At 42.5% G+C, this 22,473-nt stretch overlaps 1 protein-coding gene across 1 annotated transcript in view; it reads left to right on the top strand.

Moving 5' to 3' along the window:
* Positions 1–22,473, top strand: part of EMB2453 (Tetratricopeptide repeat (TPR)-like superfamily protein) — a 128,114-nt gene that overhangs the window by 28,560 nt on the left and 77,081 nt on the right. The window lies entirely within an intron of this gene.

Below are 22,473 nucleotides of genomic sequence, written 5' to 3'. Positions count from 1 at the left end.
GCTGGAATATGGACATACTAGCCTCCTTATGACTTCACTTCACCTTGACTCCTCATCTTGACAATTCGGCTTGCTAAATAGTCCTTCTTTAACCCAAACTTTGGCTCCTTCTACTGCTGTGGGATGATGCCCTAACCTTAACACGCGTGGAGGAGAATTAGCCCAAAAGAGAGCAGGAAATGCTTCACTCTTATTTATTCTTCCTTCACTAGGTATAAGGCTTCTTTCTCTTTGTTGATCGAACTCTTCTTGATGCTTCTTAGATGCTTTTCCAGTGCTTCAACCCTTGAGTGTCCTTCTTAAGCTCCCTTTCCTTGTCTTGACACCTTAACTCTGATACCATGTTGAGAAATCTAAGGCAACTAGATTAAGTGATTTTTCTTACTTTGATAACTGCTTGTGATGTATTTTTACTTAACTTGATTAGCTTCTTCTTACACTTGATTATTATTAGTGTTCTTTATCATCAAACAACTACCAAACAATAAAATAAAAGAGATAATTGGACGCAAGATGTAGGCGATCAGCCAGGGCCAAAACCTCTCCAACTGAGAGGAAAACCCACAAGAATTCTTTTCTTCTTATAGAACTTCAATTAATGAATTCCAAGACCTATGACCCTTAACCAAGACCCTCCAATACCAAGTCAAACCTTGAATCCAACAACTTCTAGAACTTCGACTTGCCCAACACACTCTTCTGCAACTTCGATATGCCCAATAAACTCTTCTGCAGCTTCGACTTGCCCAACAAATTCTTTTGCAACCTTGATATGCCTAGCAAACTCTTCTGCAACTTCGACCTGCCTAGCAAATTCTTTTGCAACTTCGACTGGCCCAAAAAATTCTTCTACCCATCAAATGTAGAAACCCTAACATGAGAGAGAGAGAGGCCCAAAAACTTTGATCTAGTTCTTCTCCTTCCTTTTCGTTCTTTTTCTAGCTTCTATCTTGAGAAGATCGAACTTACTTGAGTGAGTCACAATAAGATCGAGTTCCTTCTTATTTATAGGCTTGTGAGGGGTACGAATTGCTCTCTTTAGGCCAACTTGTCCCTTCATGTAGGCCGACTTTATCTTTGTGCCATGACGAGGTCTTGGAGGGTCTTTTGATTCTGTTTTGACTGAAATAAATTTTCTTTACAATATGTAACATGCCCAAATGGGTCTTCAATACGTGACAATGACTCAATTGACTTTATGACAAACCTAGAAGCGCTCAATGGGTGCTTGACCTAAAAATAAATTTCCCTTGAGCATGAAACCCACGCCTCATGAATAATAATAAATTTATTTTTCTCTTTTCATTAAATACATAAAATTACGATTACATATGCTATTATGAACACTGAACCTAGTTACATATTTCAACAATAGTAAATCTATTTTGGCCATAGAAGGGCCCTACAACCTTCTTGGGTGCTTGAGTGAGCCCACAAAAGGGAAAAAGTTACGAAAATGGGTCAAAATTATCTGGAAATGGGGCATATTTGGGCCAAAAAGCCATAGGAACGTTTCAACACGTTTTAGTGGCGTTTCCAAATCACAAAACAGCACTGAAACGTTTAAGCCGCGTTTCGGGGAGTTTCGGGTATGGGGATGCCACCTCACTGGCCATTTCCTGCAACATAGCTTTCTTGCTACTATTTTCAACACTCCCTCTTTGTGAGGAAGGTGTTTCTGGAAGAATCTCGTCCACTTGGATTTGTCTCCAGCACTACCAAGTTCTTCGTTGCTGCAACTGCTCCCTTTGAATTAGATGACTTCTCTACTTTCTTCTTCGGAAGCTGATTTGAAGACCTGTTCTTTCCCACCATGCTCTGCAAGCCCACAATCTTCCAATAGCAATGATCACATCTCCTTTTGTGTCACTAAACTTTGGCTCACTTTTCTGCTCACTAGCAGGCCTCTAGCTCCACTAAGAAGTCTGCTCATTAGGTCTTTTGAATTTGCCCTCTTATCAGTGGTTTGTCCCTCTCCTCAGGGCCTCCAAAACGACCCACACATAGTCAACTCTTGGAATGATCTAGGGCTTGCAAATCAACCACTAACAGTCCTTACACTTGTTGTTCTTAGTCTGCTTCAAAAGTTCTCCTATGGTGCGTTCCTCTTAACTTGTGATGCTTTTTATTATGTTCTCTGCTTTGATACCATGTAGAAATTCCATGAAATTCTGCAACTTCTAGCACTCTTGTTGTCCTTCACAAGATCTGCTCTCTGGCCACAATTAGGCACCTACTAACAACCCTCCATCTGTACTTAAGATGCCACCAAAACTGTCCAAAATGGACTCTATCTAGTAGTAGAACATCATCAACAAAAGGAGACACACATACCTTATTTATGCTCCCTTTGTCCTTGGCAATTGTGCATTTTAATGAGCTTTGACGGACCTGGTTAGGGCACTCGTCAGCCCTAAATCACTGCTACTACCTTTTGTGTTTACCCTCCAAAACAGGTCTAAACTGATCGCTCTTCCTTCATGTGTATGTGGCCTAGGTTGGACTGCTTCCTAGGCCTCTCGGCCTCCTTCAAAACAGAGATCTGAACCCGCTGTCACCATAGAAAGGTCTGCGGCCTAGACCAAAACTATAATGTAGTTCTTGGGCATGTTTGATTATCTTATTGTTCTTTGGAAAGTTGTTGGCTTCAAACCCTTGGATGAAACCGTAAGGGAATTCAGGTTTCGGTTGTGAAAGATTCAACCCTAGCCAGTAAGTTGGAGAGATCATTTTGGTTTCTCACATTGGGCATACAGGAGATTCAATTTGGGTTGATTTCGGTGGTGAAGCAAATCCACCCTAGGTGATTGGGAGGAAAGATCACTCAGATCTTTCACAAGTGCTTATTGCCGAAGATCCATCTCATTGCCAAACCGTGGAATTAGCTCAAGGAGGGTCGAGTTAGCTCCACAAGCTTATTTAGCAAGGTCATCTATAGGATATTTCAGCGCTGACATCTACGCAACAAAATTTGTGCCATTAGCCAGGTTCTTAGTAAATTGATTTTGCAATTAGAAGGGGCTACCCATCATGTAATTTCATGATCAGATTTAATAAATAGTTGGCTGAGTTTGTTACTGTGAATTTTATTTGTATTGGTTGAGTTATTGTGCTAGAAGAATTTTTCCTTTCTTACAAGTTACATGTGGTAATATTGTTTGTTTATTTTTGGTATTCCCTTCATACTTAATCACCTGCAAAGTGTTTGAAGAAATGTTTGCCTGCAAAGTGTTTGAAGGAATGTTTCCCTTCAAAGTGTTTGACAAAATGTCTGAATGGTAGAAAATCAAGAAATTACTAGTTAACTACAGTACGGGACATTACAGTGGTATCAAACGATTCTCCTGCCAGCCTGTTGGATTGCTAACCTTTGTGAAGAGTTCATGATAGACAATTTAGTTACATCTCAGTTTTGTGGGTTGAGCAACAATTAAGAATTATGGAGGGAAGATGACTACCCACTTTCCTTCTGAGGGCAAATGTGTGTCTTCATAATTATGACTCACCAAGTGATTCACACCAGCTTTAATTAGTATTGTTCTTTTCCTAAAGAAATTTGAGATGTTCTCACATTCAAACAATTTTTGGGTGAACCAGAGGAAGAAGAAGAAGAAATTGGACTAGAAGAAAGGTTGATTCGGTGACTTTCTCCACACGTGTTCCAACAGAATGATGATGGGCCCAAGAATGTTGTGGCAATTACCGAAGAGCTTTTAGATTTAGAGAAAGAGGAAGTAAAAGGGAAGATTGCAGATTTTATTGCTGGTAACTGGAATGAGGGTGACCAAGATGAACTTCTCTGTGAGAAACAAGCTTTGGAAAATTTACCATAGCAAACATCATACAATGAAGCTTGAGATGCGAAGAATGCACCATACAATACATTTCAACTGTTTCTATTGTGGAAAATCTCATCTCGCTTGTTAATGATGAAGCTCATGAGTATGGGTTGAAAGATTCAGAAATAATTGAAGGATATCAATATTATGTAGTTGAAAAAGAAGAGCAAATTAGTAGGTTTCCAAAAGTGAAACCCATGACGATGACAAACGAATATCACATAAGAATTATAGCAATGACCAAAATGATGGATTTCCTATTTTGTCAGATGCAATTTTTCTGGAAGCTTAAGAGGCTAATGAGAATATTTGTGTTTTAGAAGTTAGTCTTCAACATCGTATCTCAACCAGTGTTACTTGGGAGCGGGAGTGAAAGCGGGGAGTGGGAGCGATATTTTCAGAAGCTCCCGATTTGGGAGTGAATCCTGGAGTGTTTTTTATATAATATATATATTTTTTATATTTTGATACATATATGTCAACAAAAACATGTAGAATAATGAATTAGATATAAAAAACATAAAAAAACATAGATTGAACCATATAACAACAATCATCTAGAAGTTATAATCTTCATCAACCACGTCCACAAGTTAGTAACATAGTAACATACAACATATTGAGTCTCATGATTCATTAATCTTAAAGTTTCAAGCTTTCAAAATTCAATATATAACATTTATCATCATTGATCACCAAAGTTGTACTTGTAAGCTAAGTATAACCATCACAACAAATAGTATCAACATGAAATGAAATGTTATAAAATGAAATGAAATAAAACAACTTTCAACTTTCATGAAGCATCATATTCATAATTCATTACTAATGAGTTATAATTGCCAACTTCAAACTTAAATTGTCATATATTGTTTTAAAAATATCATAATAAATATGAAAGAGTCAATAGTTATAAAAGCTACTAGAAACTAGAAAAGAGAAGTAAATCTATTATCTATTTCTTATGCTTGGGCCTCTTGCCACCACGGGAAATGTCTAATTTTTTAGTCTTGTTGGAAAATCAGGATCTTTGTCATTAATATCACCCTCTAAGCATTAATATCCAGAGGGATCTTTGTCATTAATATCACCCTCTAAGCATTAATACCCAAAGGGATCTTTGTCATTAATATCACTCTCTAAGCATTAACATAAGATAGAAAAAGCATAGCATGTCAAGTCAAGATTTTGTTTGAGTGATGCGTACATTTTTAGGAGGGTCATGATAGAGGAGTTCGACAACCAATGTCACTAACATCAAGGTACATAGAGGGATTGGTGCTCTTGATTAAATACGAGTTCCATAACCTAATACATGACAAAATTCAACGGAAACATTGCAATCCCCCAATCCTGAAATCTTGAAAAACTGATAAGTCTGCTGGATTTTGAATGAAATCTAAAATTCTACTTTCTCCATATGAAATCCAATGAGGCGGGAACCACTCTCAAACATCCTGAGCAGTGTTACATGGGAGCGGGAGCGAAAGCGGGGAGTGGGAGTGAAAACGGGAGCGGGAGCGACATTTTCAAAAGCTCCTGGTTTGGGAGTGAATCCCAGAGCGATTTTTATATAATATATATATACATATATATATATATATATAATATTTTTTTTTTTTTTTTTTTTTATTTATATTTTGATACAATATGTCAACAAAAACATGTAGAATGATGAATTAGATATAAAAAACATAAAAAACATAGATTGATCATTGAACCATATAACATCAATCATCTAGAAGTTATAATTTTCATCAACGACGTCCACAAGTTAGTAACATACATATTACAACATATTGAGTCTCGTGAATCATGATTCATCAATCTTAAAGTTTCAACTTCAAGCTTTCAAAATTGAAAATTCAATATATAACATTTATCATCATTGATCACCAAAGTTGTACTTGTAAGCTAAGTTTAACCATTACAAGAAATAATATCTAACTGTTAACATGAAATGAAAAGTTATAAAATGACGCATATATATATTCGGTGTTCAGAAAAGGCGGAGGGAGCGCGGGAGACATGCAGCGGCCAGAGTAACCAGTGCGAGCAGAGTTAGATTCGAATGGAGAATGGCAGGGGGGGAGCTCGACTCCCTCTCACAAAGAAGCAGTGGCCAACAGAAGTAAATCAACTGCTGGAACTAGTGAAGGCGATATAAACTTCAAAAATAGGGTCAATGAAAAGGAAACAGATGGCACCGAACAAAAGAAGACAGCATCACAAAGGACAAAGAGGAAGAAGACAAAAGTCTGGGTTCAAGAGACAGAAAACAGAAAGGACCCTGCAAACCAAAAGCATAAATCACTCCTCGAGTAATGTTAAATGATCCTGCTCTGCAGGAGCACAGGGAACATATGGGAACCTACACCATTATTTGTAAATTCATGGGACTATGGCCCACTGAAAAGGTTTTACAGACGTGGATCAAGTATCATTGGAAGCCCAAAGGAAGCATTGACCTACATCTAGGGTCAAAAGGATTCTTCACAGTAGTGTTCTCCAATATCGAGGATAAAGACAGAATATTCGAGGGAGGACCATATTTTTTTGCTGTAGCAGGTCTCTACATGAGTCCTTGGAGAATGAACTTTGTCCCAGAGAGGGAGACTTTCTCTTCTGTTCTCGTGTGGGTAAGGCTCTACTCTCTACCTCTTGACTATTGGCAAACTGAATCGTTGGCTGCCATTGGTAATAAACTAGGATGCTATGTTAAAGCTTCTGAAGCCACAAGAAGAGGAAAATATACCTCCTTTGCTAGGATATGTGTGGAAATGGATCTATCAAGAGCACTTCCGGACGAAGTCATCTTGGAAGTTTTTGATGAGGAGTGGGTGCAGACGGTAGACTACGAACATATCCCCTTCAGATGCCGAAGATGTCATGAACATGGGCATTTATTAAGAGACTGCCCTCTCAGCAAAGAAGATAACAAAGATAAACTGAATGCAACGAAGGACACTGAAAGCTTCCAGAAAGTGGCTAGCAGAGGAAGGGGGGGGGGAAAGGGGACCAAAGCAACATCATATTGAGGGGCAAAAGGGTAGTCAGAATAAGTTTCAAGTGCCGGAAGAGCCTGAAGAAATCACAAGAGAGATTCAAAATCAGGAGGAAACTGCTAAAGAAAAGGGGAAAAAAGAGGAGACAAATCATTCTTCAGACATTGACTCTCAAAAAGAAGCCATGAGAAGTGAAACAGAAATGGAAATGGACCAGGAAATGACCCAAAGCGAAACAGATCTGGAAGAACACGAACTACAAGATATCCTTGACAAGGAAAACTTGGATCTGGAAGGATTCCTGATGCAAGGAACCAAAGAAGGAATAGATTCTCTGCCTCAAGAAGAATGTGACAGAATACATCAGCTGCTCTTATGGAAGACTCAGGAATGAGGACAGGAGAAAGGTACAAGTATCCACAAACAGGAGCACAGAGGAGTGAAAACAATGAAAGTAAACCCAGGATTAGCCACCAGAAATCGAGGTAAGAAGAGAGGCAGAAAAAAGAAAAATGAACTCCTGATGGAGTGTGGAAAGCTAATGATAGATTCGGGTAAGATGAAAGATCTAACCAGTTACTCCTTTACAAATCTTTAATTATGAAGTTCATTTCATGGAATATCAGAGGTCTAGGTAGTAAAAGAAAACAGAGAATGCTAAGTAATAGAATGAAACTAGCAATGCCGGACATAATCTTCATTCAAGAAACAAAATGCTCCATTCAGAAAATAAAACAAATCCATAACAAATGGCTTAGCAAATTTGAGTTTCTAGAAGTCAAAGCAGAGAACATAGCGGGAGGCATTCTCACTCTTTGGAACCCCCAAAAAGTCAACATTGTAGATGCGGAGGCGACAAGAAATTACTTATCAGCTATCATTCAACCAATGGGGATGTCTGAGACCTTCCTGGTTACGAATGTCTATGGTCCTCAGAGAATTGATGAGAAGCTTAGATTTCTGAACTCCCTGGCAGATCTCAGAAGCAGACATGAAGAAATCCCTTGGGTCATTGGTGGAGACTTTAACATGATTAAATCTCTTTCGGAAAAAAAAGGAGGCACTAGAATCCTTAGTAGAGATTCAGTAGGATTCCATTCTTTCACAGAAGACATGAAAATGGTTGACTCTGAAATGCATAACAATCTTTTTACTTGGAACAACAAAAGAGGCGGCAATGCTCAGGTTGCCTCCAAGTTAGACAGATTTTTGATCTCCGAGAAGATGATGCTCACAAATACAGAAATATCTTCAAGTGTTCTGCCATTTGGAGGCTCTGATCAGTGGCCGATTCAATTAGAAATCAAGGGAATTGATGCTCCCAGAAACAGACCCTTCAGATTTGAGAATATCTGGCTCTCCCATCCAGATTTCATCAGCAACATTGAAAAATGGTGGTCCGAAGATCTTCAGGTTCAGGGCTCCAAAATGTTCCTCCTTCATAAAAGACTAAAGCACATAAAAATCAAACTCAAAGAATGGAACAAGAAGGATTTTGGCAACATTTTTATAAACAAAAAATCAGTAGAGATCAAATTGCAGGAACTAAACCAAGCAATGATCACAGATGGTTTTGATAAAAACAAAAGTGAGCAAGCTGAAAAACTCAACCTTGATTGGGAGAATTTATGCAAATAGGAGGAAATCTTTTGGAGACAAAAGGCAAGAGTCCAATGGCTGAAAGAAGGTGAACGAAACACCATTTTTTTCCACTGTTCCACCATAGCCAATAGAACGCACAATAGAATCTCCTCAATTTTGAATGAAGATGGGGAGCTTCAGACCTCTCACAAGAATATTGAAGGGGTGATGGTTCAATATTTCAGAGGCATCACAAATGAAAATAATCCAGACAGAGACCACTACATCAAGGAAATTACAAAGAATATTCCCAGGATGGTATCCAGAGAAGATAACTTTAATCTGAACAAACCAGTAACTGAAGCAGAGGTCAGTATGGTTATTAAAGATATGCAGAATGGCAAAGCTCCAGGTCCAGATGGTTTCAATGTTGACTTTTTCAAAGCCTCTGGAATGTTGTCAAACAAGACATTTTGGAGGTGGTTGAGGACTCCAGAAGAAGTAAATCCATTCTGAAAGCCCTCAACAACTCCTTCATCTCCCTGATCCCCAAACAGGACTCAGCCCTGACTCCTGACAAGTTCAGGCCTATTGCTTTATGCAATGTTGTTTACAAAATTATTTCCAAGATCTTGGCCAACAAACTCAAACCTCTTCTTCCTTCTTTGATATCTGGGGAACAGTCTGGTTATGTTGAAGGAAGGCAAATCTTGGATAATATTATTCAAGCCCATGAGGTTGTTCATTCTCTCACTAGTAAAAGGTAGGCCAGTATGATCATGCAATTAGACATTGCAAAAGCGTATGACAAGGTGAACTGGACTTACATCAAAAAGGTCCTTTCTGCTTTTGGGTTTGATCATGACTGGATCAGATGGGTTATGGCTTTGGTTACTTCACCCAGCTTTTCAATTCTGGTGAATGGCTCACCCTCAGAGATCTTCACGCCTTCCAGAGGCCTCAGGCAGGGAGACCCTCTCTCTCCCTTTCTTTTTATCCTCATGATGGAAGGATTGGGCCGAACCATTAAAAAGGCTAAAGTCTTGGGAAAGATCAAGGGCCTACATTTAACGGAGAACGGCCAAGCCTTGACTCATTAGCAATTTGTGGATGACACCATGCTGCAGGGTATCCCCACAGTCAAGGAAGCTACAACATACAAAAAAATCTTAAATGACTTTGCCTCGGCTTCAGGTATGGAAGTCAATCTCTCCAAATCAATTTTTTTTTTCTTCAACACTAACATTGCTATTCAAAGGAACATCTCCAAAATTCTGGGCTTCCAAAGGGAGGTCCTCCCCTCTAAATATTTGGGAATCCCCCTAACGGATAAACCAATGCACAAAAGTATCTAGGAACATGTGCTTAACAACAAGATCAAAAGATGGACTTACAGAGCGTTGAACCTTGCGGGCAGATTGATTTTAATGAAGGCAGTTCTTCAATCTATCCCTGTTTTCTTTTTATTAGCCTTGCCAGCTCCCAAAGGAGTCTTACAGCAATTCAGGAACCTTCAGAGAGACTTTCTCTGGGGCAAGGAGGAAACCAGAAAGAAATGGGCCCTTGTTTCTTGGGATAAAATCTGCAAACCCAAAAGTCATGGAGGCCTAGGCCTAGACGATCAGGAGATTCTAAGTAGTGTTTTAGGAGCCAAAATCTGGTGGAGATGGGTTAAGAAACCAAGGGTGCAATGGGCTAAAACCTGGAAAGAGAAATAAGCTAACTCCTGGCAAACGAGTGATCTTATCAGAATGTCAGGGAACATAAAAGGCTCTCACATCTGGAATAAAGCCTGGGAAAACAAAAGCCTGGTACAAAACAACAGCTTCTGGGAAATCAGAGCAGGAGATTAGGCTCTCTTCTGGGAAGATAAATGGCAACAAGAACCTATGTTGATAAGGGAGGACTTTATAGGCATCAAGCAAGAAATTGATTTCCAAGGACTAATTAAAGTTAGGGACTTCTGGAATCTTCCTCAGGACACTGAGAAATGGAGAAGCTAGAGGACTATAGAATGCAGAGCGGACGACCCCTTAAAAGCAAAATCAGAAGAACTCATGAAAATTTTAGAATAGAGGAAAATCTTAGTTACAGATGGGCAGGATCAGTTAAGATGGGGCCAAAACAAAGAAGGAATCTTCAACATTAAGGAAGCTAAAAGAATTTCTCTTAACCTTGATCCCTGCGTTTTGGCTAAGTCTTGGCAAAAACTTTGGAGCCACAAAGGATGGATGAAGATCAAACTGTTTATGTGGTTAGTTCATCACAAGAAAATATTAACTTGGGAAAACATTCAGAAGAGGGGGGTGATGGGGCCTTCTAGATGCCAATTATGTGAGGCTCAAGAGGAGACTATGGAGCATATTCTCAATAACTGCACCTATACCTCCTGGTTGTGGGACTCTTTCAATAGCATTTGTCAACAAACAGACAGAGACAAAGGTAGCATTATTAACACCCTGAACAAGTGGAGAAAAAACTTTTCAGAGTATGAGATCCTTAATTTAGCCTGGACCTTTACACCAAGCTTCATTATCTGGAATGCTTGGAAAGAAAGGAATAAAAGAATTTTCAAGGATGAAAAAACTACTCCTCTTTGCCTTATGGAATTGATCTTAAAGCAGATAAAGGAGATCGTTTCCACCACAGTGCACAGTTATCCCTCGAATCCTCCCACGACACTTGAATTGAGAACTCTCAAGCAGCTGGGAATGCATGAGATCATCCTCAATGGTCTAAGCAAAAAAGAAAAAATGTTGGAAAAGGAAAAGGAGTTCTGGCATCCTCCACCAAAAGGTTATCTGAAATGCAACATTGATGGGGCTTCAAAAAGCAACCTGGGGATAGCAGGTTATGGAGGTGTGTTAAGAGATGAAGACGGAAAAATAATTTTTACTTTCCACTGTCATTTAGGCCAAGCCACCAACAACATGGCTGAATTAATGGCTTTGGAACAATGTCTAGAGCTTCTTAAACTCAATCACAGCTCAAATGTTCTCATCGAAGCAGACTCTGAGATTTCTATAAATGCAGTCAAGAAAATCAGCTATGGAACAGTGCCTGAAAGAGTCTCAAAACAATGGAGACTTATACAAGTGTACCAGAGAATCCAAAAACATCTCCAGAGTCTAAGAACGGTTAGCTTCAATCATGTTCGGAGGAAGGCCAACAAACTTGCAGATCTACTGGCCAACCAAGGTGTGATAAATCCTGAATGCAGAATCGAAATGAAATGGCAGGAGATGCCTCCAAGCAGGCTAAAAGCCCTCTGCGACGCTCAAGCCGCAGAGGACAAAGAAATTTTTGATTGTTGGGCACGAGAGGCAGGACATGATTAAAGCTCTTTATGCCTGTTCTTTCTCAATTTTGCGGTCGGATCCTTGTCATAGGGCTTTCTCTGCATGGGGATATCTTACTGAGAGGTACGGAAACTTATCTCCTTCGTTCCTTGAATGGTGACACAGAGTTTCATTTGTAGTTGAATGGCGACACAGGGTTTCATTGCAGTTACAGAATGGTTCAGCGGCGAGCTTTATTGCCAGTTTTAGCAGGATGAAAGGCTGGTTTGCTCCCACGACGATTTTTCCCCGCTTCTTTTCTTCTGATTCGGAAAACCAGGCAAGAAGTGGTTTTCTTTTGATCGCAAGGCGCAAGAATGGTAAGTGGTTTTGGCTAGTTGAGAGCGATTCCTTTGATCGCGCCTTAAAGTCCTTGCATCTTGGCTCTCCGATATTTCTCAGCGTCATCCTTTTCCGCGGGGGCATTCAACGGTCAGATCTCGTCGGGCTTGTTTGTGGGATCGCGTGTCGGTTCACTCTTTGCAAGTTAATCACGGGATGTATTGCGGATTTTGACCTTGGGTCTTCTTGTTTTCGGGGGGATGATTTGATTGTTAGCTTGTCCTGTAGTTGGTTTGGTGGGTCTCATCCTTGTTAGTTTGATCTCTTTGGTTTCATAGGCCTTAAGTTTTTCAGGCCTTTTATACTTATTGTAACTTTACTTTTGGGTTATTGAAATAGAAGGAAAGTCTCTTGCTCTAGCAAAAAAAGAAATGTTATAAAATGAATTATGAAATGAAATGAAACAACTTTCACGAAGCATCATATTCATAATTTAGAATCATTACCAATGAGTTATAATTGCCAACTTCAAACTTCAAACTTTCATTGTCACAGTCATATATTGTTTACAAAAAAATATCATTATGATATGAAAAAGTCAAGAGTCAAGACTCAACAGTTATGAAAACTAATAGAAACTAGAAAAGACAAGTAAATTGTAAATCTATTATCTACTATTGCATGTGGCCCTTGCCACGAGAGTCTAATGTATGAGTAGGTTGTGGTGGTCTTCTAGGAGTCTCCCGCATAGACCGACGACCAGAACTAGAAGGCACATGCCCTCCAAGTGAGGGTGTAGATGGAGGTGGCGATAACAAAGGAACAAGACTCAGAATTCAAGCACTGCTACTGGATGGTCGAGGTGGCATGGTTGCTGCTTCATCTTCCTTATAAGTTCCTCTTCTAGTTCTTCAAGATGTATAGTGCCATCCTCCAAATTGTCATCCTCTGGGTGGTTGTCCCAAATTTTATATGTTGGATCCTCATAAGCCCGATCACAGTAATGACTCAACAACCTCAAGTTGTAGTGCACATAAACCAAGCTTTCTGCCTGGTTTTCATTGAGTCTGTTTCTTTCCACATTATGTATGAAGCTGTACTGTTTCTTTTCACATTATGTATGAAGCTGTAGGTGCTCCAACACCTCTCTGCAGAAGATGTATTTACAACCTGTGAGAGAACTTTTTTTGCCAATTTTGGCAAAAGTCCATGGCCGCCATATGATTCCCACCATGTGAGAGCATCAAATCTGTCTGTGTCTTCCATTGCATGGAAGGTACCAAACAAACCAGTGTTATTGAAGTATCTGCCTATTTCAAGGTGCACACTAGCACATTCCTCCTTGTCAGGTACCAACTTTTCTAATGCTTCCGAATATCCTTTAGATACCTCTTCATCTATATGGGGTTTGGTCCTAACCCCACCCCCTGGTGTAGGTTGGCCCAACCAAGATGTAGAGTAGTATTTTGGTGTAAGGATATACGCCAAGCAATGTAGTGGAAGATTAAGTTTATCCCACTGTACACACACACAATCGTGAATCGGTTTGTACAAGTTGGGATCATTGTTATGAACAATATCTTTTATTTGCCCCAACATGGTATCCATCTGCTCATAGACCTCGCCAATCACTGGTTTATCTGTATCTGCAAACCGAATTATGTGATAAATGGGCTTGGTGAAATCCAATACTTGCCTCACACGTGCCCAAAACATACCATCAAGAGTGGCCTCCTCCACCAGTTCAAAACCTTGTTTGTCAGCTGCATTTGTAGCCCTTTCCTTTAATAACTGCCAGGGTGGACTTGATACCATGCTAGCCAATGACTCTCTTACCTTAAAAAGGCGCCTGAAGGTGAGGTAATAGCTACCAAATCTAGTGCTCGCAATCTTCAACAACTCCAATCTTGAGTGACTGCGGAAAAGGCCATGGGTATTGCTATGATTTGTAATAAATTTTATCATTTGTTTGCCTTTCTTGTACAAATCACCAATCCATTTGTAATGTTCCTTTTTTGTTCTTAATAATATCATGCATCAAAACACCCAGACCAAAATATGTTGGGGTATTTATCCTCAATAATTGCTCTCGCTGCCTTACAATTAGGAGCATTATCAGTGATGACTTGGATGACATTGTATGGTCCAATATAGTCAATTGTTTCAAGTAATGCTTCTACAATGTTGATGCTGGTCTTGAACTTGTCTGAGCAATCATATGCTGAAAGAAAGATGGCACCACTAACAGACACAGCAAGAACACTTATCAAAGGCTTGCCTTTTACATTTGTCCATCCCTCAGATACAATGGACACCCATGGTCAGTCCAAGAACTTGTCATTCTATTCAAAGAATGTGATATTTTTGCTTTTTCATGATCAAGTCCAACGGTTCTTGCCTTGTCATACCTAGGGCTCTTGTATCCTTTAGGGGCATCATTTATAGCAGAAACCATTTCGTGCCAATAAGGTGAGCGAAGAACATTGAATGGTATCCCACATGCATAGAGAAACCTGTAAAATTTTGAATCCGCATCATTCTTACACCCTTCGTCAAGGAAATCTGATATGGTTCTACGCCTTAAACCTGGTGACCCTGTGCCTCCATATCCACTGCCTTGGGAGGATGCTGAAGGAGTTCTTTGTGCATGTGATTGTGTCTGTGAGCTTGGTTCAAAGAAACCCTTTGATTTTTTAGATTTGTATTGGGCTTCCTCCTCTTCCCTTTGTATTTGGCTCTATCTGCTGCTGACACACCTGTACAAGTTTTGATTCCTATTGTTTATCTCCATCCCATGGCATTTTCCCGCAGAGGTGTTTTCTGGCACGGGTGTATGAACCTGTGTAATTATTGTTGCAATGGGGGCAATGAAATTTAGTGGTTCCACCCACTTTCCCTGCTTCAGGCCTGTTAACATATTTCCACAATGGGGTTTGGTCTTGTTTAATTTTTTGAGCTGAATCATGTTCACTCTCCTCCAGCTCCTCCTCACCGAGGTTTTCATCAAATCCACTTTGTTCCCCTTCTTCATCCCCTTTTTCAATTTGAACCCTCATTTTTCTAGTCTCCAGCACCATAATAATCAGAAAAGGAACCAAGAAGAAGAAAATGCCAAGAAATATAACCATGATGTTTGAAATTTGTAGTTTTGAATCTGCAAAATTTAATAAAATGGAATGGGAATGGGAATGGGAAACCGAAATAGAGAAAAATGTATTTATTTATTTAGAAATTAGGAATAATTTAATAAACATTAAAAAAAATGCTAAACATTCTATTCAACATTGTAGAGCGGCGAACCTACCTCAAATGCATCCAATCTCCCCTTGCACCTTGCTCTTTCCTCACTCTCTCCTTGCTCCTTGCTCTCTCCTTGGCACCTTGCTCTCTCTCAGTCTCACTCTCTCCTTGCTCCTCTGTCTTCACTCTCACACTTTCAATCTCCCTCTCTCAAATGAGCCTCTCACTCAACTCTCAGTCACAATGAAGCCCTTTTGCCCCTCCCTCCCCCAATTTATAAAAAAAAATTTTGATTTTTTTAGCAGCGATTTTTATTTTTATTTATTTATTTATTTTTTGTTCCCCGCCGAATTCGCTCCCGCCCGCCGTTCGTGTCGCTCCGGGAGCGTTCGCCCCTTGATCGCTCCCGGGTTATAAAATTCGCTCCTGGAGCGACGCTCCTTGATCCGCTCCCGGGTTTGGCAGGGAGCGCAAATTTTTTTACCGGGAGCGCGCTCCTGACCCGATCCTGAGTCGCTCTCGCCCGGAGCGCGGATTGGGAGCGGGATCGGGGAGGGGCGCTCCCCCGCAACACTGATCCTGAGTCATTTCATGGTAATGTTAAAAATTTAAGTAAAAGTGACATTCTCCTTAATCGTCATTTTCATCATTCTCCTTAATCTTCATTTTCATCCTTTTACTTTAAGAATTTAACATTACCATGAATAGCGTATCAATACTAGGGCCGAGACTTGATCATTAAGGTGCCCCACTAAAAAATTATTTGTTTCTTTAAAAAAATTTGCATTTCGAACATTACTACTAAAAGAATTGCAAAAAAGGCAAAACGCTGCCAAAAAGGTAGGGAGCGAAATTTTTTTAGGGAGCGCGCTCCCAACCTGCTCCCATGTCGCACCCGCTCGGAGTGCGGATTGGGAGCGGGATTGAGGGGGGGGCGCTCACCCGCAACACTGATCTCAACTATTAAGGATGACATTCAGTAGGACAAATTCTCTTATTTAGACAATGACAAACGATTATATGGCCGTGATGATTTGTATGGTTTAAAAGTGGACAGTGTCTATAGTATGCTTGTGTAATATTCCTAATTAGCCATGGCTAATTGGAATATTCGATCTTGCTCAATTTTGCCTTCTATAGTTATTTATAAATAAAAAGGTGAGGAAATGGGGGACATAACTCACTTTATGAATAAAGTCACTCCCTAGTAGCACAACGTTGTAACTTAAAAGGGGAGCCAAGGGGGCCCAAGGACCACGTAGAGAAGGGGCCCACGTAGACACTTGGAGGGACTGTGCAGATGGAGAAGGAACACGTGGCAAGAGAGAGGCTACGTTGGAGGAGGTGGGCCTTAGGGTTTCGAGAGAGGTCAGCGCTATAAAGGAGAGAGGAGCCTCCTCATTTTGATCATTCGATTATGTTGTATTTGAGCTAGTCACTTCGAATTAGAGCACGCTAGCTGTTTAGCCTGTCTGCAGCACTGTTTAGTGCATCGAGTGTCTCCGTTCGAAGATCTCACCCTTAGCCCTAGGGGACTTGAAGTGCCTGCTCGGGCAAGGTAGTTTAGCAGTATTTTGCAGGAGGAGTGATTTTAGGAGTTGAGGAGGAACTGAGCATTTTGGTGACTGCGCAGTCTTGAGAGGGGAGGATGCAGTCTCTTTTGGCAGGAGCTCCGGATTGGGTTTATGTGGAGGATTTGCACTGGTAGATTGAGCAAGGGATTAGTCCTTGCATATCGTAGGATTTTGGCAGAGTTTCAGGTAGAGTTTTGGAGGATTCTCTTCAAGGGCAATGCAGAGCCTTGAGGGATTGTGTAGATCCCCAAGGGGGTGATTTTTGGGGGTCAGCTATTTTAGAAAAAGCTTTCTAGGCTTTTTTGGGTTTATTGAGCAGAGGCTGATTTCAGAGTTTCAACATTTTCTGAGGAGGGGAACAGCCCCAAATCCTCAGTTGATTCCAGCAGTAGTAGCAACATAGCAGTTCTCTGACAGCTTGGACGTAGTTCAGAGAGAGGCCATTTCCTTACCATTTTGAGTGTATTCCTTCACTTGCCTTGTGCAAGTCGAGGTGCTATCTTTCTGATCACCTCTTGTACTCTTTCCATTACTTAGTATAATAAAATGGCTTAGCATTTCTCTCTGCATTTCTTGAGTATCTGCTTATATTCCATGTATACATTATTGTATGTTGCACTACTGTTATTTCTCTGGTTGGAGTTTGCTTATGTTTGAGGGATATCTCTGATAAGGGATATTACAGTGGTATCAGAGCATAGATCTGGCTTAGCCTGTGGAGTTAGCAGTCTATGACACCGAGGGAGAAGCCCTACATCTGTTATAGAGGTAGGAAATACAGAGATATTGAGCGTAGGTTGGAGAACACCTACGGAGAGGGACACTGTGTTCTGGTGGTGGACACAGAACAGGAGGAGCCTGTGGTGAACACAGAACAGGAGGAGCTTGTGGTGGACGCAGAGCAGGAGGATCCGATGGCAGATGAGGACGGGAAGAGATTTGCGGACATGCTCCTCAAATTAGTGCAGGACCTGTCGAGGCAGATCGAGGTGATGGGGTAGAGATTCACGGCGGTGAAGGCTAGACAGCATGAGAACCCATGGGTTTTCTAGGTTGGTGAGGGATCGGGTACATCCCACCATTTGCCAGAGCAGGGTGCCACTCAACGTGATTCCACTCAGCAGATGGCCTCACATGCCCCTACACGCTCTACCATGCCCACTTTCCTAGGAGCAGACACGGGGGTCGGAGCCCAGCAGGAGGCAGAGCTCGGTCATATGGGCGATTATTTTGCAGAGTACTAGGCCTATGGGCAGGAGTTTAGGGATGCTCTCTCATTCAGAGACTTTGTTCAGCGCCAGCGAGATAGTAGACCCCGCGACCATCATAGAGGATACCGGCATTATCATGATGGAGACACCCATCGCACAGCTAGTAGATTCCACTTGCTTACGTTTGATGGCTCATCAAACAGTTCGGCAAAGTCTTGGGTGGAGAAGCTGGACATCTATTTCCAGCTTAACCAGATGTCGGAGACAGAGGCCATCAAGGTGGCGACATTACATTTGGATGGTGAGGCCCAGGACTGGTGGTTCCATCAGATGGTTATACTCGGACACTCCACAGTGACAACATATGCCGAGTTCACCAGGAGATTGATAGAGAGGTTTGACCGGGGGGATCCGGAACAACACTTTGTTGAGCCGACGAGGCTCAAACAGACTGGGAACCCAGAGACCTACATTGGAAACTTCTTGAGGGTTTCAGTGATGGTACCAGATCTATCCGCAACATGGAGGATCTATATGTTTGTTGAGGGGTTAGAAGAGCCACTTCAGGGTCTAGTCAGATCCACTAGACCAGCCACACTCCAGGATGCTATTAGCAGGACCCGGGACTTACAAGATGCCTTACCCAGGACTCGGACACCTTACCCCCAGAGACAGGCTTTCCAGCCTAAGGGGAAGGATGTGAGGATTCCGCCTCCAAAGGGGAATCCAGGACGAGCACAGATTGATGATGATGCCAGGAGGGAGCTGAAGAAGAAGCGGTTGTGCTTTACTTGTCAGGAGCCGTGGGCACCGGGACATAGATGTGTTGCTGGCAAAGCACATTTTATTGAGGTCTTCTCCGAGAGCAGTGGGGAAGAGGATGAGGAGGATGATGTGGAGGTAGGAGATAGTCATGCCGCGCAGGATCCTTTGCCACCTCCACCACCAGTAGCAGGTGGTGCAGCTTTTGCACCTACTAGAGGGGCCCTTGTAGCATTGCGAGGAGTTCCCAAGTATTTGATGCTGCGCGTACGGGGGACAGTACGTGGCCAACGAGTATCAGTTTTGGTTGACAGTGGGGCAACCCACAACTTCATCGATGCACAGATGGTTGAGCGGAGAGGTATACAGACAGAGAGCTTCGATGGCTTTTCAGTTTTGGTCCCAAGAGATCAGACCATGGTGTGTGCTCGTTATGTTCCAGAGTTATCAGTGACGATGGGCACCTACACACTGACTGACCACTTTTTTGTGGTTGATATTCTGGACACCAACATGATACTGGGTGTTTAGTGGCTTATCACTCTAGGGAAGGTCACGACAGATTGGAAGGCCCTAGAGATGGAGTGGGATGATGAGAAGACAAGGAGGCATGAGAAGATACGGGGACAACACACATATCCGCCTCAGACTGTTTCAACTCATCGGACGGAGGCAGTCTTTCGGAAGGGGGACGTAGAGTGGGTATTGGAGCTGCGTGCATCAGAGGCAGGGACTACAGGGTAGACGGTGCACCCAGAGATACAGTCCATCCTTGACCAGTATGCCACAGTGTTTGGAGAGATTCTGTCGGGACAGCCACCAGACCGAGGGTTTGAGCACACCATTGAGCTTGAGCAGGGCATACAGGCAGTGATTACTACCCCCTATAGGCATCCCAAGGCCTATCGGGATGAGATTGAGCGGGCCATTCAGGAGTTGTTGGCTCTTGGGCACATTCGGTCGAGCACGAGTCCTTTTGCTTCTTCCGTGGTGTTGGTGAAGAAGAAGGACGACACATTGAGGATGTGCATTGACTACAGGGCCCTGAACAAGAAGACCTTGAAGAACAGGTACCCCATACCCAGGATCGATGAGTTGAGAGGAGCACGGTTCTTCTCAAAGATTGATTTGAGATCTGGGTACCATCAGATTTGCGTGAGGGAGCAAGACATTCCCAAGACCGCCTTCAGGTGTCACGATGGGCACTTTGAGTTTTTGGTGATGCCCTTCGGGCTAACCAACGCCCTAGCTACATTCTAGTCCTGCATGAATCACATCTTCCGCAGTCACTTGAGGAAGTTTGTGTTGGTGTTCTTTGATGATATTCTCATTTACAACAGGACTTGGGAGGAGCATCTCTAGCACATTGAGACAATGTTGCGCATCTTGGAGGAGCAACAGTTCTATGCCAAGCTCTCCAAGTGTGAGTTTGGGTTGACGGAGATGTTGTACTTGAGACACATCATAGGAGTGGACGGAGTGAGAGTCCACGAGGAGAAGATCAGGGCCATTAGAGATTGGTCGGAGCTGAGGAACGTGATAGAACTTCGGGGATTCATTGGCATTTGTACTTACTACCGGAAGTTCGTCAAGAGTTTCTCACAGCTTGCTGCACCCTTGATAGATTTGACGAGGAAGGGGGCATTCAGTTGGTCGGATACAGCGCAACGAGCCTTTGACAGGCTCAAGGAGGTTATGAGTAGCTGCCCAGTGCTTGTATTGCCGGATTTTTCGCAGCCATTTGTTTTGGAGTGTGATGCGTCGGGAGAGGGGATCAGCGTAGTGTTGATGCAGGGAGGTCAACCTATAGCCTTTGAGAGCCGGAAGCTCTTTCTGCATGAGAGGTTGTATTTTATGTACGACAAGGAGATGTTGGCCATTATGCATGCATTGGCCAAATTCCGGTAGTATTTAGTGGGTAACAGGATCAGGGTGAGGACTGATCACAACAGCCTTAGGTTCTTTTTGGAGCAGAAACAACTATAGGAGAGGCAGCAGAAGTGGATCAGTAAGAGCCAAGCGTATGATTTTGACATTGAGAATGTCAAGGGTAAGAACAACGTGGTAGCAGATGCCCTTTCATGTAGACCAGCCACGTTGTCTCTTATGAGCTTGGACACAGACTAGAGGGCTCAACTCTTAGTAGAGTACTCCAAGGACAGATTTGCATGTGAGGTTCTGGATGGGCAGGTGGCGGATGACAGGTACAGGGTAATCGATGAGATCATCTACTATAGGGACCGGATCTTCTTGACTGAGGGATCTCAGCTCAAGAAGAAGATACTTCAGGGATCACATGATTCACCATTGGCCGACCATCAGGGGTTTACCAAAACCTACAGGGCCATTAGAGAGAGGTTCTCATGGAAGGGCCTCAAGGAGGATGTACTCTAGCATATCCAGGAGTGCGAAATTTGCCAGAGGAACAAGGGGGAGATGAGCCATTTCGCAGGATTATTGCAGCGTCTTCCCATTCCGGAGGGGAAATGGGAGAGTATTTCAATGGACTTCATCATAGGGTTGCCCATGGCGCAGGGCAAGGATCGTATCTTTGTCGTCGTTGATCGACTGACAAAGTACGCACATTTTTTCGCCATATCCGCACATTACATAGCAGCACAGGTGGCCAAGTTGTTCTTTAGAGAGGTCTTCAGGCTACATGGTCTTCCTAAGACCATCATCAGTGACAGGGACAGCCGTTTCATGGGCGGGTTTTGGCAGGAGCTTTTCCAGTTGGTGGGGACGGATTTGACACCAAGTACCAGTTATCACCCACAGACGGACGGGCAGACAGAGATAGTTAACAAGTGGTTGGAGGGCTACTTGCGTAACTATGTCAGTGGGCAGCAACGAGCATGGTTGAAGTGGCTGCATCTGGGGACAGTGTTGCAGGAAGCGCCCCCCCCCGGATCCTAGGCCGGAATCGCATCCCGTACGGAAGCGTTCCGGAAGCGCCCAAGGAAGTGCGATTCCGATTTTGCCGAAGCGCGATTCCTCATTTTTATGCGCTTCCTGGTTTTTGAGAAGCGTTGGCCCCGAAGCGCGCTTCGGAGGGCGCTTCGGGCCTCCGGAAGCGCCACGCTTCGGACCCAGAAGCGCACGCTTCACGAGCGCTTCGGAGCGCTTCCGAAAAATCCGCGCGGACTAAGGAATGAAACTTCATTTTTTTTAATTTTTTTTAAAAGTTAACTTAACTTAGCAATGAGGGGGTGGGTTAGGGTGAGTTTAGGTGAGGAATGAAAAGCATAAAGCTCCCATTCATTCCTCATTTTCTCACTTTGAGTTTATGAGAGTTGGAGAAGAGAAGAGAGGAGAGGAGAAGAGAAGAGAGGAAAGGAGAGGAGAAGAGAGGAGAGCTTGGAGGAGCTAGGAGAAGGAGGAGGAGCTTGGAGCAAGAGCTTGGAGGACTTCATCTACAAGAGCTAAAGAGGTAAGTTCAAACCCCAAACTCCCTTGTTTTTTTGAAAAAAAAATTGTATTTTTCTCCTCCCTCTCCTACTCTTTCCCATTGTTTCTACTTGCTCCTTTATTTACAGGTTGTCCACCACCTATATCCATATTCCAAGATGGTGTTCTTTTGGCTTCTATGTATCATTCCACTCTTGGTTTTAATGATGGCAAGGGTGAGGAATAGAAGGGAA

The sequence above is a fragment of the Pinus tabuliformis genome, chromosome J (genome assembly GCF_031772625.1).
Source record: "Pinus tabuliformis cultivar Carrire ecotype Pingquan chromosome J, CPIR1, whole genome shotgun sequence".
In the NCBI taxonomy this organism is placed as follows: Eukaryota; Viridiplantae; Streptophyta; class Pinopsida; order Pinales; family Pinaceae; genus Pinus; species Pinus tabuliformis.
Note: the sequence above shows the minus strand (reverse complement) of the source record. Positions and strands in the feature narration are given on the sequence as shown.